Raw genomic sequence first — 17,210 nt, 5'->3', positions numbered from 1 at the left:
TCCCTCTGGGGCGATTTCCCTGCACTAATTCTCCATATAGGAGATCCTTTGGAATCCGACCATCAGCCATTCTCACAACGTGCCCAAGCCAGCGTAGACGTCGCTGTTTCAGTAATGTATGCATGCTGAAAATTCCAGCTCGTTCTAGGACTACTCTATTTGGAACTCTGTCCTGCCAGGTGATACCAAAAATCCGTCGTAGGCAACGCATATGGAAGGTGTTCAGCTTCCTCTCCTGCCGGGCACAAAGGGTCCAGGACTCGCTGCAGTACAGGAGTGTGCTCAGGACACAGGCTCTATAGACCTGGATCTTGGTATGTGTTGTCAGTTTCTTATTGAGCCATACTCTCTTTGTGAGTCTAGAGAACATGGTGGCTGCTTTCCCAATGCGTTTATCCAGCTCGACATCTAGAGAGAGGGTGTCAGAGATGGTTGAGCCAAGGTACACAAAGTCGTGAACAACCTCCAATTCTTGTGTGGAGATGGTAATAGAGGGAGGTGAGTCCACACCCTGGCCCATGACTTGTGTTTTCTTCAGGCTGATTGTTAGTCCAAAGTCTTGGCAGGCCTTGCTGAAACGGTTCATTAGTTGTTGGAGGTCTTCAGCAGAGTGGGCAACAATGGCTGCATCGTCTGCAAAGAGGAAGTCCCTCATGCATTTCAGCTAGACTTTGGTCTTTGCTCTCAATCTAGAGAGATTAAAGAGCTTTCCATCTGATCTAGTCCGGAGATAGACACCTTCTGTTGCAGTTCCAAAGGCATGCTTCAGCATGACAGCAAAAAAGATCCCAAAAAGTGTTGGTGCGAGGACACAGCCCTGTTTCACTCCGCTTCGGATGTCAAAGGGATCTGATGTTGAGCCGTCAAAAACTACAGTGCCTTTCATTCCATTGTGGAAGGACCTGATGATGTTAAGGAGACGAGGTGGACATCCAATCTTGGGAAGTATTTTGAAAAGGCCATCCCTGCTAACCAAGTCAAATGCTTTTGTAAGGTCTATGAAGGCCACTAAGAGTGGCTGTTGTTGTTCCCTGCATTTCTCCTGCAACTGTCAGAGGGAGAATACCATGTCAGTGGTGGATCTATTTGCTCGAAATCCACACTGTGATTCCGGATAGACTGTGTCTGCAAGCACCTGGAGCCTCTTCAGCACAACACGGGCAAGCAGCTTCCCTACAACGCTAAGAAGAGAGATACCACGGTAGTTATTGCAGTCACCCCTGTCACCTTTGTTCTTGTACAACGTGACAATGTTTGCATCCTTCATGTCCTGTGGTACTCCACCTTCCCTCCAGCAGAGACAAAAGATTTCATACAGTTCGGTGATGATGATCTCCTTACCGCATTTCAGCACTTCAACAGGGATGTTGTCCCTTCCAGGTGCCTTGCCAGAGGTGAGGGAGTCCAAGGCCGCATTTATTTCTGCTAGGGTTGGTTCGCTGTCCAGCTCTTCCAAGACAGGCAGGCACTCAATGTTATTTAATGCTTCTTCGGTTACTACATTCTTTCTGGAATATAGCTCGGAGTAGTGCTGCACCCAGCGTTCCATCTGCTGTGCTCGGTCCTGGATGATCACACCTGTAGTAGACTTCAAGGGAGCAGATTTCTTCTGTAATGGACCTAAGGCCTGCTTGATACCATCATACATTCCTTTGATGTTACCTGTGTCCGCTGCTATCTGTATCTGAGAGCAAAGCTGAAGCCAGTAGTCATTGGAGCATCTCCTGGCAGCCTGTTGGACTTGGCTACGAGCGGCTCGAAGAGCTTGCAGGTTGTACTCGCTAGGACAGGCTTTGTATGCTGCTAGAGCTCTTCTCTTATCCTCAATGGCTGGCATTAACTCCTCCGAGTGGGCTTTGAACCAGTCAGCCATCTTTCTGGTCTTCTTGCCGAAGGTGGACAAGGCGGTGTTGTAGACAGTGTTCTTGAAGTGTTCCCATCGTTCAGGTGCATTTACATTAGCTGGACCTGGAAGGGTTTCCTCGAGTGCTTGGGCAAATTCCTTCACTTTTCTTTGATCATGAGTCTTGTTGATGTCAATACGTGGTCTTCCTTCCTTTTTCATGTGATACAATTTCTTTGTTCGCAGTTTTACTCTACTACACACCAGGGAGTGATCAGTATCGCAATCAGCACTCTGGTAGCTGCGTGTGATCGTAACACTAGCAAGGCTAGAACGTCTAGTGAGGATCAGATCGAGCTGATGCCAATGCTTGGATCTTGGATGTCTCCAGGAAACTCTGTGTTGCAGCTTCGTATTAAAGAATGTGTTGCTGACACAGAGACCATAGTAACAGCAAAACTCCAGTAAGCGTTGGCCATTTTTGTTCATCTTTCCAATGCCAAAACGGCCTAGACAAGTGGGCCAAGAATTGTGATCAGCACCAACTCTAGCATTAAAGTCTCCAAGAATGAACAGTGACTCTCTTTCAGGGACTTTTTTGATAGTAGCTGCCAGATCGTCGTAGAATTTGTCTTTCACTTCTGGAGTGGATGACAGTGTTGGTGCATATGCACTAATGAGGGTTACTGGTCCTGCTGATGAGTGGAGCTGCAGAGACAGGATTCTTTCACTCCCCACAGTGGGTGGAACAATGCATCTCAGGAGAGTGTTTCTGACTGCAAAGCCAACACCATATTCCCTGGTCTCATTCGATGGTTTTCCCTGCCAGAAGAATGAGAAGTTTTTTTCTTTGACAGATCCCGAGTCTGGCAGTCTTGTCTCTTGCAGGGCAACAATGTCCATCTGCAGTCTACTCAGTTCCATGTCAATGACAGCTGTCTTGCGCACATCGTCTATTTCTTGCAGGTCGTTAGGAAAGCCGTAGTCAGGAAAGCCAGGGGTCATTGTCGGTACATTCCAGGTGCCCAGCTTTAGGGCAGAAGTTTTCTTATGATTGTTGCATGGTGCACGGTTGTCGATCTGCTTGTCGGGTTTCACCCTAAACCCCACGCACCCCGTGAGGTTAACAGACCGTGGCGAGGTAGCACCTTACTGGCTGGGGGCTGCCCAGCTTAAGGCGGGCGGTATCTACCTAGTGAGGTGCAATGACCTCTCCCACCGTCAGAAGTAGCCCCTGGCGTCCTGCTCTACGCCAATTGAGCAGAGACTTATAACCGGTAACTGCTACTTCCCGTGTTGTTTCGACGCTGTATGCGAAGCTGGAGTGTCCTCTCCAGAGCACGAAGCCTGGGTAAAATAGTATGGAGGATAGGCTGTTACCCAAGCAGCAAACCCCCCCTCTCCACATCGCTGAAATGGTCCAGTGGAAAGGCAAGAGCCAATACAACTGGTTCCAGCAACGTCGCAGGAGTTGGCAGAATGAAAGAAAATGCCTCCGGGACTCCGGCTCCGGATTTTGCCTCGAGGTTATCTCCTGAAGCCCTTTCCATAAGTGGATATAGCCACAAGGCAGTGGAGGTTTACATTCGGAGTGGTCCTTCTCCTAGATGGGCTGCCTTCCAGGGCTGACGAGCCCCACCTACCCGGGAATATAGGATGAGACAATTAGAAAAGGAGGAAAGAATGAGACAAATGGAGATGGAAAGAGGAGAAAGATTGGAGAGAGAGAGGATGGCGTTTGAGTTAAGAAAATTGGAAATGATGAACCAGAACAATAATAACAATAGAGATTCTGAGGTGGGCCAATTATCGAAAGCAGATTTAAAGAAATTTCCTTCCTATAAACAAGGGGATTCAGTTGAAGCGTTCCTTACAAGTTTTGAGAGAGCAGCCTCAGATTTTTCCCTCAGAGAAGCAGAGAAAATGGTAGTTTTAAGGTCTCTGATTAGTGGGAAAATTGCAGAAATATATGCTGATATGCCAATAGAACTCAGTAAAGATTGTGTGTGTGTTTAGTCGTTTAGTCGTGTCCAACTCTTCGTGACCCCATGGACCAGAGCACGCCAGGCCCTCCTGTCTTCTACTGCCTCCCGGAGTTGTGTCAGGTTCATGTTGGTTGCTTCGCAGACACTGTCCAGCCATCTCATCCTCGGTCGTCCCCTTCTCCTCTTGCCATCACACCTTCCTAACATCAAGGTTTTTTCCAAGGACTCTTTTCTTCTCATGAGATGGCCAAAGTACTGGAGCCTCAGCTTCAGGATCTGTCCTTCAAGTGAGCATTCAGGGTTGATTTCCTTTAGAACTGATAGGTTTGTTCTCCTTGCAGTCCAGGGGATTCTCAAGAGCCTCCTCCAGCACCACAATTCAAAAGCATCAATTCTTCGGCGGTCTGCTATCTTTATGGTCCAGCTCTCACTTCCATACATCACGACAGGAAAAACCATAGCTTTGACTATTCGGACTTTTGTTGGCAAGGTGATGTCTCTGCTTTTCAAGATGCTGTCAAGATTTGTCATCGCTTTCCTCCCAAGAAGAAGGCGTCTTTTAATTTCAGGGCTGCTGTCTCCATCTGCAGTGATCATGGAGCCCAGGAAGATAAAATTTGACACTGCCTCCATGTCTTCCCCTTCTATTTCCCAGGAGGTGATGGGACCAGTGGCCATGATCTTAGTTTTTTTGATGTTGAGTTTCAGACCGTTTTTTGCACTTTCCTCTTTCACTCTCATTACAAGGTTCTTTAATTCCTCCTCACTTTCTGCCATCAGAGTGGTGTCATCTGCATATCGGAGGTTGTTGATATTTCTTCCGGCAATCTTAATTCCGGCTTGGGTTTCTTCCAGTCCAGCCTTCCGCATGATGTATTCTGCATATAAGTTAAATAAGCTGGGGGACAATATACAGCCTTGCCGTACTCCTTTCCCAATTTTGAACCACTCAGTTGTTCCATGACCAGTTCTAACTGTTGCTTCCTGTCCCACATATAGGTTTCTCAGGAGATGGATAAGGTGGTCAGGCACTCCCATTTCTTTAAGAACTTGCCATAGTTTGCTGTGGTCCACACAGTCAAAGGCTTTCGCATAGTCAATGAAGCAGAAGTAGATATTTTTCTGGAACTCTCTGGCTTTCTCCATAATCCAGCGCATGTTGGCAATTTGGTCTCGAGTTCCTCTGCCTCTTCGGAATCCAGCTTGTACTTCTGGGAGTTCTCGGTCCACATACTGCTGAAGCCTACCTTGTAGGATTTTGAGCATAACCTTGCTAGCGTGCGAAATGAGTGCAATTGTACGGTAGTTGGAGCATTCTTTGGCACTGCCTTTCTTTGGGATTGGGATGTAGACTGATCTTTTCCAATCCTCTGGCCACTGTTGAGTTTTCCAAACTTGCTGGCATATTGAATGTAGCACCTTAACAGCATCATCTTTCAAGTTTTTAAATAGTTCAACTGGAATGCCATCACCTCCACTGGCCTTGTTGTTAGCCAGGCTTTCTAAGGCCCACTTGACTTCGCTCTCCAGGATGTCTGGCTCAAGGTCAGCAACTACATTGTCTGGGTTGTCCGGGATATCCAAATCTTTCTGATATAATTCCTCTGTGTATTCTTGCCACCTCTTCTTGACGTCTTCTGCTTCTGTTAGGTCCCTCCCATTTTTGTCTTTTATCATGTTCATCTTTGCGCAGAATGTTCCTCTAATATGTCCAATTTTCCTGAACAGATCTCTGGTCTTTCCTTTTCTGTTATCTTCCTCTATTTCTTTGCATTGTTCATTTAAGAAGGCCCTCTTGTCTCTCCTTGCTATTCTTTGGAAGTCTGCATTCAAGTTTCTGTAACTTTCTCTATCTCCCTTGCATTTTGCTTCCCTTCTCCTCTCTGCTATTTCTAAGGCCTCGTTGGACAGCCACCTTGCTTTCTTGCATTTCCTTTTCTTTGGGATGGTTTTCATTGCTGCCTCCTGGACAATGTTACGAGCCTCTATCCAAAGTTCTTCAGGCACTCTGTCCACCAAATCTAGTTCCTTAAATCTGTTCTTTACTTCCACTGTGTATTCATAAGGGATTTGGTTTAGATTATACCTGAGTGGCCCAGTGGTTTTTCCTAATCTCTTCAGTCTAAGCTTGAATTTCGCTATGAGAAGCTGATGATCAGAACCGCAGTCAGCTCCAGGTCTTGTTTTTGCTGACTGTATAGAACTTCTCCATCTTTGGCTGCAGAGAATATAATCAATTTGATTTCGATATTGCCCATCTGGTGATTTCCATGTATAGAGTCGCCTCTTGTGTTGTTGGAAAAGAGTGTTTGTGATGACCAGCTTATTCTCTTGACAAAACTCTATTAGCCTTTGTCCTGCTTCGTTCTGAACTCCAAGGCCAAACTTCCCTGTTGTTCCTTTTATCTCTTGGCTCCCTACTTTAGCATTCCAGTCCCCTAGAATGAGAAGAACATCTTTCTTTGGTGTCAGTTCTAGAAGGTGTTGTAAATCTTCATAGAATTGTTCAATTTCAGTCTCCTCAGCAATGCTGGTTGGTGCATAAACTTGGATTATTGTGATGTTGAATGGTCTGCCTTGGATTCGTATTGACATCATTCTATCATTTTTGAGATTGTATCCCATTACAGCTTTTCCCACTCTTGTTGACTATGAGGGCTACTCCATTCCTTCTACGGGATTCTTGCCCACAATAGTAGATATGATAATCATCTGAGCTGAATTCGCCCATTCCTGTCCATTTTAGTTCACTGATGCCCAGGATGTCGATGTTTATTCTTGCCATCTCCTGTTTGACCACCTCCAGCTTCCCAACATTCATAGATCTTACATTCCAGGTTCCTATGCAGTATTTTTCTTTGCAGCATCAGATTTTCCTTTCACTTCCAGGCACGTCCACAGCTGAGCGTCCTTTCGGCTTTGGCCCAGCCACTTCATTAGCTCTGGAGCTACTTGTACTTGTCCTCCACTCTTCCTCAGTAGCATGTTGGACGCCTTCCGACCTGAGGGGCCCATCTTCCAGCGTCATATCTTTTAGCCTTTTGTTTCTGATCATGGGGCGTTCTTGGCAAAGATACTGGAGTGGCTTGCCATTTCCTACTCCAGGTGGGTTGCGTTTAGTCGGAACTCTCCACTATGTCCTGTCCGTCTTGGGTGTCCCTGCACGGCATAGCCCATAGCTTCTCTGAGTTACTCAAGCCCCTTCGCCACGACAAGGCAGCAATCCATGAAAGGGCAGTAAAGATTACTCAGAGTTTAAAAAGTTGGTTTTTCTTAGATTTGGCATTAATTCAGAACACCTCAGACAGAAATTCAGAAAGCTCACCAAGAAATCAGATGAAACTTTCACACAGCTGGGTTATAACTTAGAGAGATGTTTTGACAGGTGGTTGGAACAGGAGAATGCACAGACTTTTCAACAGTTAAAAAATATTGTAGGTTTGGAGCAGTTCTATTCCTTGCTCCGTGGTGAACTTAAATATTTGATTCAGGAAAGGAAACCTACTGACATTAGACAGGCTGCGCAGATTGCTGATTTTATTTCACAAATAAGGGGGCCTGTAAGTTATGAGGGAAAAGGTATGAGGAAAACATGGGACCCAAAGTACTCCAAAGAGCCAGGTCAGGGTCAGGCTAAAATGGGCAGCCATTTTGTGGGTAAAACTTCTGGGCAGAGCCAGTCCAGGAACCAGATTTTGGAGGGAAAAGAAAAATCAGAAAAGTTCACTAACAGAGGCTCATGGGGAGATAAAATTTGCTTTGCTTGTCAAGGCAGGGGACACATTGCTTCCCAGTGTTTTAACACAACTCAAAAGAAAGAAATTTCTCCTCAGAAAGTGAATTTGAAAGAGGCGAAGTCTGTGTATTGTATACAGAACAGCCAAATGAGTCCCTCTAGAGATAGCCCTGTTGCCATGGGAACGCAGCCAGAAGCAGCAGCTAGCTCTTCAGAAATGGATACTTCTAGTGGCCAGAATACAGAATATGAGGATCTGCCAATAGCTGAAATAAGACATTGTTTGTACATTCAGATAAATTCTCAGCTACTGGAATCAGCTGGGGACAGAATAAAAATTTTAGGACAGAATTACACTGCTTTACGAGACACTTGCTCACAAGTTTTGATCTGCCACTCTGATATTGTACCTCAGGGATGTATAATTCCTGGTCAGAACCTGATTCTCAAAGAAATTGGGAAGGAGATAGTGAGCTTGCCCGTGGCAGATGTTTTAGTTGATTATCAAGGATGGCGGGGAGTTTGGCGAATGTGGGTTTCTTCTCAAATTCCTACACCTTGTCTTATTGGCACTGACTTAACAAAGCATGTCAAGAGTGCCTTGGTGATTACACGATCACAACCTGAACAAAGGGAAGCTAGTAATGGTACTGGCTCTCAAGAACAAGAAGAGAACATATCCCAGGCTGAGGCGTTTTCGTTAGAAATACCTCAGAAAAGTGTATTTGCCAGGGATCAGATAGCAGACCCCACTTTAAAAAGTTGTTTTGAAAAGGTGGATGATAACGTCCTGAACGTTTCATTATAAAGTGTGGGTTGCTCTATAAGGAAAAACTGATTAATATGGCAAAGGGATTAAAAGGCAGTTGGTTGTTCCTGATAAATATCACCCTATGCTGCTAGAAAAGGGACATGCAGACATTTTCTCAGCTCATTTGGGGATAAATAAGAGCAAACAGAGAATAGCCCAAAACTTTTATTGGCCTGATATGGGAAAACTTATTAGGAGTTTCTTCCAGAGATGCATTGTATGTCAAAAACAGGGACATAACCGTGACAAGACAAAAGCAAAGCTGTGTCCTTTACCAGTAATTTCAACACCTTTTAAACGTCTAGGAGTGGATATCATAGGTCCATTGCCCACAGTCACTAAGCGAGGGAACAGATTTATTTTAACCATTGTGGACCATGCCACTAGGTACCCTGAGGCAATTCCTTTATGAAACATAGAGACCCAGACTGTAGCGGAGGCTTTAGTAAATTAGATGAGTAGAATGGGTTTCCCTTCTGAGATTATCACAGACTTTGGAACCTCTTTTACATCCAGACTTATGAAAAGGTTGTGGCAGATCTGTGGGATCAGACACCTCGAAACTTCTCCTTATCACCCAGAATGTAATGGGTTAACGGAAAGATTTAATGGTACAACTCATCAGGATGATCAGAGCTTACTTACAGGAGAATCCAAATAATTGGGACCAAAAGTTACAACTACTCTTATATGCATACAGATCAGTCCCACAGGAAAGTACTGGTTTTAGTCCTTTTGAGCTATTATTTGGGAGACATATAAGGGGACCACTAGATTTAATCAAGCAGAATTGGGAACAGTGTATTGAAGATGATCCCCACAATGTAGTAACTTATATTGATTCACTAATGAACTGCCTCAAGAGAAATATGGATTTGGCTGTGGAAAATTTAACAACTAAAAAGGCCAAACAGAAACAGTGGTATGACAAACGAGCACGAGAACGTCAATTCAACCCAGGGGATGAGGTTCTTAGGCTGAGACCCATTAAGGGGAACAAATTACAACTTAAATGGGATGGACCATATAGAGTGATTCAGAAAATGAGTGACCTTAATTATATTATTGAGGACGATGGAAGTTTAGGCAGGAGGGTTGTTCATGTCAATGCCCTTAAGCCCTATTATAGAGAAACGAACCAGGTGCTGTTTGCCATGAAAGCTGCTGATAAAGAGGAACATGAGTTACCCTTCTGGGAAGGGAGGGATCAGCAGAAGTTTAATCCACAAGATGTGCAGATCAGCCCTAGTCTATCCAGCGAACAGCAGAGTAGTCTTAGGACTCTGGTTACAAAATATCAAGAAGTGTTCTCAAGCAAGCCTAGTGTTGCCAAGGGAGTGCTACACAGGATTGACACAGGGAATGCTTCCCCTCAATCTGTAACACCATATAGAGTAACAGGTCCTTATGTAGAGAAAGTGTGCAAAGAACTGGATGAAATGCTGAAAGACCAAATTATTGTACCCTCTTCTAGTGCTTGGTCAGCCCCGGTAGTCTCAGTGGACAAGCCGGACGGTTCCATCAGGTTCTGCATGGACTACAGAAAGTTAAATGCAGTAACCAAACCTGATGCGTATCCTATGCCCAGGCTTGATGACCTAATTGAAACCATTGGAGGTTGCAGATTCATATCTTGTCTGGACCTAACAAAAGGGTTCTGGCAAGTAAGAATTGACCCAAAGGACCAAGAGAAAACAGCATTTTGTAGTCCATTTGGTCTGTTTGAATTCCGGGTTCTTAGTTTTGGCCTGCGAAATTCACCAGCTACATTTCAAAGGCTCATGGACAAAACTTTGCAAGGGCTCAGTGCATTTACTGTGGCTTATATCGATGACATTGGGGTATTTAGCAACACATGGCTAGATCACCTGTATCATTTAGAGATAGTTTTGCAAAGGCTAAAAGACGCTGGGTTAACTGTCAAAGCCAGTAAGTGTCAGCTAGGTAGCACTGAAATGAAATACTTGGGTCATAGAGTTGGAGGAGGTCTTATCAAACCTCTAGAGGCCAAGATAGATGCAATCCTTAAATGGCCCAGGCCCAATACCAAAAAGAAAGTGAGATCCTTTTTAGGTCTGGTAGGGTACTATAGAAAGTTTATACCCTGCTTTAGTGAAATTGCTGCACCATTGACGGAGCTAACGAAGAAAAGGAGCAGTGACCGTGTTTCCTGGTCCCAGGACTGCGAGGTGGCGTTTGGTCGGCTGAAAGAAGCTTTAACCAACCATCCTGTGCTGCATGCTCCTGACTTCAGCAGAGAGTTTATCATCTATACCGACGCATCCAATGCCGGTGTTGGAGCGGTGCTGTGTCAACAAGATGACGACGGAGACCAACATCCTGTGTCATACCTAAGCAAGAAGCTGAATCCAAGTGAGAAGAACATATCTACCATTGAGAAGGAGTGTTGGGCCATCGTTTTTGCAATTGAGAAATTGAAGGCCTACATCTGGGGTCGTCATTTTACCTTGTGCACTGATCACTCACCTCTAATGTGGCTAAGGACAATGAAAGCCCAGAACAGTAAGCTGATGAGGTGGGCGCTTCTCTTACAGGACTATGACTTCGAGGTTAAGGTGGTCAGAGGGACTCTGAACTGTGTGGCTGACGCCTTATCCAGAAGACCAGAAGACAACGGATGAACTTATATGGACATTTAAAGTATATGTGAATGTAAATGGTTATATTATGTGTTGAAATGTCGAGTGTGTTTTCAATGCATTATTATATGTGCTTTTATTGTTTTAAAGTAAGTAGTGGTAAGTATACAGTTGTGTTCAAAATTATTCAACCCCCACTGAAATTGAATGTTTTGGCCATTTTGACATTGATTTTGATCATTCAGTCATCTTGCTTACATTTACATGAAAGAGGCACTTGTAGGTCAGAGAAATATAACCTTAAGTTTATAATGAAATAACCACAAATGTCTTTTCTGTGCTCACATCATTATTAGTTTTTATTCAACCCCCAAGTGACATTCAATCTTAGTACTTAGTACAACATCCTTTTACAGTTATAACAGCTTTTAAACGTGAAGCATAGCTTGACACAAGTGTCTTGCAGCGATCTACGGGTATCTTCACCCATTCTTCATGGGCAAAAGCCTCCAGTTCAGTCAAATTCTTAGGCTTGCGCCCTGCAACTGCTTTCTTTAAGTCCCACCAGAGGTTCTCAATCAGATTTAAGCCTGGTGATTGCGATGGCCACTCCAAAATGTTCCAGCCTTTCCTCTGCAACCATGCTCTAGTGGACTTGGAGGTATGCTTGGGATCATTGTCCTTTTGAAAGGTCCAACATCTCCCATGCCTCAGGTGTGTGACGGACTGCATCACATTTTCATCCAATATCTCCTGGTACTGAAGAGAATTCATGGTACCTTGTACACGCTGAAGCTTCCCTGTACCTGTAGAAGCAAAACAGCCCCAAAGCATTATTGACCCTCCGCCATGCTTCACAGTAGGCAAGGTGTTCTTTTCGTCATATGCCTTGTTCTTCCTCCTCCAAACATAGCATTGATCCATGGGCCCAAACAGTTCTAATTTTGTTTCATCAGTCCACAGAACACTATCCCACAACTTTTGTGGTTTGCCCACATGACTTTTGGCATACTGCAGTCGACTCTTCTTATTCTTGGGAGACAGCAAGGGGGTGCGCCTGGGGGTTCTGGCATGGAGACCTTCATTACGCAGTATGCGCCTTATTGTCTGAGCTGAAACTTCTATACCCACATCTGACAAATCTTTTTTCAGTTCCTCAGCAGTCACACGGGGACTTTTCACCACTCTACGCTTCAGGTAGCGCACAGCAGTCGAAGTCAGCATCTTCTTTCTTCCACGACCGGGTAGCATTTCAACAGTGCCCTTTGCCTTGAATTTGCGAATGATGCTTCCTATGGTGTCTCTTGGTATGTTTAACTTCTTTGCAATCTTCTTATAGCCATTGCCCTTCCTGTGAAGACAAATCACCTCTTCTCTTGTCTTCCTGGACCATTCTCTTGACTTCACCATGTTTGTAACCACACCAGTAAATGTCTAGAAGGAGCTGAGTATCACAGTCCTTTTAAAGCTGCCTAATTGGTGCTTATTATGCTTGATTGGTGCTCGGTGACATCCACAGGCGTTTTCAATACCTGATCAAAAACACCTGAATGAACCTCTCTTCTTCAGAGTGGTAGTCTTTAAGGGGTTGAATAATTGTGGCAATGAAGAAACCACAAAAGAAACATTTACTACTGTATTACATAAACAATTGATGTTATTTTAGTTGCATTTGGTTCTTTAAAACGTCCTTGTAGGATTTCATTCTGAATACAATTCCAAATGTACACTATAGTCCCTAAACCCCTTTACAGCATTGGGGTTTGAATAATTTTGAACACAACTGTAGGTATGCTTAGAAATGTGTTATTTTAGGTGTGTTATTAAAATGTAGATAATAATGTAATTTGCTTGCTGTTGTTTTGTGTTGAAAAGCACTATAGCGTTTCATCACAAAACAACTTATTAAGGGGGAAGGTATGTGACGGCTGCGATGACGTCACCTGCCTATCATGGTTATGCTGGAACCCATCTGCCTATAGCAGAGCAGGAGGTGGGACTCCAGGAGGTGGAGCTGTGTACATAAGGGGGGGGGAGTGAATGATGTGAGTCAGTTTTTGAGAGTTGAGAGTTATAGAGAGTTAGAGTGAGAGTTAAGGCATGAAGTACTGAGTTAGTTAAGGTCTGAGAGAGAGTGTGTATGAGGGGATACTTTATTATTACTGATTGCCTTTTTATCTTAGTTGATAAAGTGATTTACCATTCCTTCTGTTGTTATCAATAAAATACAAGTTTTTATTTTTAAAATCATACATTTGTCTGAAGAGTCTTATGAAGGAGTGGTTGGTGGCAGCGTAAATAAAGTGTGAATGAGAGAGTGTCCTGACCATTGTGACGTGAAAGAGGGACATCACAGACAGGAGGAGGGAAGAGAGAGATATCAGGAGGAACAATCAAGAAGGGGGACAGTGGAAGCTGGAGAGGCAGAAGCACAAAAAAGGAGAGGACATTACCACAAGGCTGGGAGTGGATATGATTGGAGAGTCCCTGGACCAAACAGTGGGAGAAATTGATCATACCTCTTGAAGAGGCAGAAAGGTTTAGTAAGACCTGTGAACCCCTCTTATTGGGAAGAGAAAGAGGTGAGAGAGTGGAGCAGAAAGATCAGGGTGGAGAGAGGCACGCTAGCCAAAGAGAGGAAAGGGAGAGATGGACCAACCCCTCGGAAAGGGCTTTTGGCAGGGTCCCCTCCCATGGGAGAACACTGGACCCAGAAGGGAAGAGTTGGGTCCAGAACACCTCGGAGGTGATGCTTTGCACCTCCTGCCTGAGACATCAGGATTGGAGATAAAGGAATCTTATGAGTGACAGGTGTGTCGGTTCCTGAAAGACGAGCACCCCAGGCCTAAAAAGGAGATGGAAACTTCCAAGGGAAGATGGGATGGTGAGCCTGATACAAATCTGCAGGGAGTTGCAAGAGATAAAAGTTTCTATATCAGCAAGAAGCTCCATGCAAAAAAAGTTCTAAATTTGATTTGTCTAGACAAGAAAAGGGGAAGCAGGCTGGCTAGAGCCACGATTGTGGCAAACGGAGCAACCCGTACAGGTACCAGAAGCCTTCCTGTATGGCCACCAGAGTGTACCTGCCCAGGACAAATTAGAGCCAGCCCCCTGCGTGCTTCGGCTCACCCAGGTTCAGCCTGTAGATACAGCCCACAGGTAAGGTGCCTACAAGAAGGATGACCCAGGAAGAGAGGGTAGGCTTCGAAGAGCACTGCAGGCTAAACAGCATTCACAAAATTTCAGTCCCTTAAAGTCTGTTCAGTAGTATTTCCTCTGGGATTTTTTTCCAGAAACACAATTTTTTCCGTCTTACTGCTTATGTGTGACCTTGAGCCAGCCTGCTGTTTAAGAACTTGCTATTTTAGAGTCAGTTTCGCTTTAAAAAGGTAAGTGGTAAGCACGACTCGCCGCTGTTTCTCACTTCTTCCGGTCAGATATTTCACTCTAGTTTCTTTTACATCTTCATGAGGTTATTCATAAATCAAAGCTTACTTTGTTATTGTGTATTTTCCACAGTATTTTTGTTCTCTTCTCCTCGGGGAATTTGCGGGTGGAGTTTCCCACAGCTTTCTGCCATAAAATGGCTTCCCGTCTCCGATCTATGCTTTGGTGAATTTTCAGAGGGAAGAAAATCTGGTTGCTGCCCAATCTTCTACCCATCTGGTGCTCACCAACTGCTTCAGGGAGACCTCTCCTGGTCTCCCCTTTGGTCCCCCCCTTTCTAGCAGGACCCTAGACCAGGCGGTTCCAGCTTTTTCCGGAAGCTGTTCCCAGAAGCTGCTGGCTTCACTGTGACCAAGCTCCGCCTCCCAAAAAGCCAGGAAAATTGAAGGGACCTTGAAGCATAATACGCCTGCCTAAAAAATAGGCAGAAGGGAGCCTTCAGACTGGCTCCTGGGGAAATCCAGGATGACCCTAATCCGTCCCAGCATTTCCTGACCATATTTGTCAGGGGGACGTGGTCTAGGCTGTCCAGGGCAGACCAGTGAAGCCACAATTGAACACCTCGTAAGAGATCCATTAGGGAAAAAATTAGGGGAAACATGAAGACTTCAGAACCTGAATATAAAGAGGCATGCGTGTTTTTTGTCTCCAAAAGCTCGAGAAGTCCAAACGGACAAATGATTGTGAATGGGGTACCATACGGAACGGTAGCTCTAAAATCAGAGGGCCAGGCCAGCCCAGACTCTAGATTGTCAGTAAGTGACCAGAGCTGAGAAATCTGCATGAGGTATTGCCACAGAATAAGCTGTTACACGAGAGCAAATTTGAATGAATAAGTAACGTAGGGAAATTAGCACAGTAACTGCAAGTGATCCTTTTAGGATCGCTTCACTACAATGGGTATTAAGTTATGGTGAAGTTTTACAAAACTTTAAACAAGTAATAACATTACTAAGAAAAAAGGAAACTGAGGAACCTTTGTATGTTAACCATTTATAATCTGGGTCAAGATTTACCTCACTAAGCCTTCTGCAGGGGGTTGTGATTATTTTAAACACAACGAACTACCTAGAGTCTAATTCTAAAGCCAAGGAAGATGATCCACCCCCCCCCCCATTCATTTCCCAGGGAGGCAGCACTGCTGCTGACTTGCCCTGGGAGTTTCCTAACCCCGAGGAGAGCCCCTGCGTTTTCTGTCTCTACATGGGGAAATCTTCTCCAACAGATGAAAGGAGGAAAAGATTAGCACAAGAGAAGGAGAGAAATAGTGGAAGGAGATAGGAAACACAGAGAGCCCGAAAAGCTACAGTGGATCGAGGCAGAAACTGTAAACCAGTACCTAAGGGAGACAAAGAGATTTGGAAAGAGGCACCCTATATACACCAAAAAGAGTGGTCATAAGACCGCCTATCTGGTCTTATGACCACTCTTTTTGGTGTATATAGGGTGCCCCCTATAGTGTGTTACATAACCCAACTCCGGCTGTGCCACTACTGAAGTTCCCTGTCGACACCAACCCATCACACCAGGGGTCCAAAATTCTTTTCTGGTTCTGCCAAAATGCCTCTCTCCGCTGCCGCCTGCCTTTTTCTCCTGGGGCAGCTGGGGAACTCTGTCCCAACCCAGGATGCGTCTGCGAGATCAAAATCAGGGCGCCCGAAAGCCGATCTGGAGTTGCCTCTGGGATGCAATCTCTTTCCAATGCATGTCTTGCATTTTGCAGGAGAACTCTTCTGCAGGTGTGCCCCAAGCTTCCACCAGGTGCCTGGACACCTTCTGGGGTTTTTGATCTGGTTAGGCTTGTTCCAAGCATGAGAAAAGTAATAAAGATCAGGTGCTGTTGCAGCCGCCTTTTTCCTACACCCGCTTCCTGGTGGGAGACTTGAGTCTCCGCATTTTGCTGCCCCACCACCTAGACTGAATTAGCTTGAGATTTAGAGCCATGTGACAACACGTTACTTATCCCACACACTGATACCAGTTCATCTTGAGCCACAGCTTGGACCTCAATCTTCGTAATTGAAGGGTGTCGACAGGGGGTCTCAACTGGCGGCAGCGTAAAGGGAGGGAAGGTGCCGTGGGGCCTCGTGAAACCACCTGAGAGCCCGTGAGGGAAGCATCACAATAGGTGTCAGCTTGTGGGATACGTAGCGTGAGCCCTTGGTTTGGTGGAACAAGCAGGGGCCACGTGGGTAGACGTCAAGAGTCAAAAGCATCCACACTGCAGGGGTGACTTGCCGTTGCCTCGGCTTCCATTTTAACTCCGGTGGTCTGAAGGCCCTTAGGTTTGCCTTTGCATCCCCTGCTGTTCCTTCCTTCCTTCCCTCTCTCCGCTCCCCCTTCAGGCTTCATCTCTCCCGGGCGTTTTTGGGCTCCCCTTCCCAGCAGGGCTCGGCCATTTCTGCACCACCAGAGAATCTCAGCCAGACTCCGAAAGGGAGGTGGGAAAAGGACGGTGTGGGACCTCCTCCCTTCCTGGCGCTGTATTCCTTTGGGACTCCCTGCCTCAGACCTCTGGGGTCATGGTGGGGGGGGGGGGAGGATGATCATCCTTTCTGCCTGACTGGCTGCAATCCTTCACTCTTATCTTCCCTGTATTGCCTGCTCCCCAGAAGTCAGAGGGAAGCTAGGTGTGTGTTTTGGGGGAGGGGGGGAAGAGGAAGAGCCCACCTGGAGAAGAGGGGGAGATGGAGGGGGGGAGAGAGACAGAGGAAGAAGAAGCCAAGGGGGAGGGCTCCCAAGAGAGAAAGGGTTTTTTCCCTCCTGAATTCAGGGAAAGCAACCAAGC

At 45.5% G+C, this 17,210-nt stretch overlaps 1 protein-coding gene across 1 annotated transcript in view; it reads left to right on the top strand.

Annotated features, from left to right (window-relative positions):
* LOC110070683 (uncharacterized) overlaps nt 1-17,210 on the top strand; it is a 394,582-nt gene that overhangs the window by 262,755 nt on the left and 114,617 nt on the right. The gene's annotated exons all lie outside the window — the stretch shown is intronic.

Source organism: Pogona vitticeps, chromosome 2 (genome assembly GCF_051106095.1).
Source record: "Pogona vitticeps strain Pit_001003342236 chromosome 2, PviZW2.1, whole genome shotgun sequence".
Classification (NCBI taxonomy): Eukaryota; Metazoa; Chordata; class Lepidosauria; order Squamata; family Agamidae; genus Pogona; species Pogona vitticeps.
The sequence above is the reverse complement of the archived record's forward strand: the minus strand, read 5'-3'. Positions and strand labels throughout refer to the sequence as shown.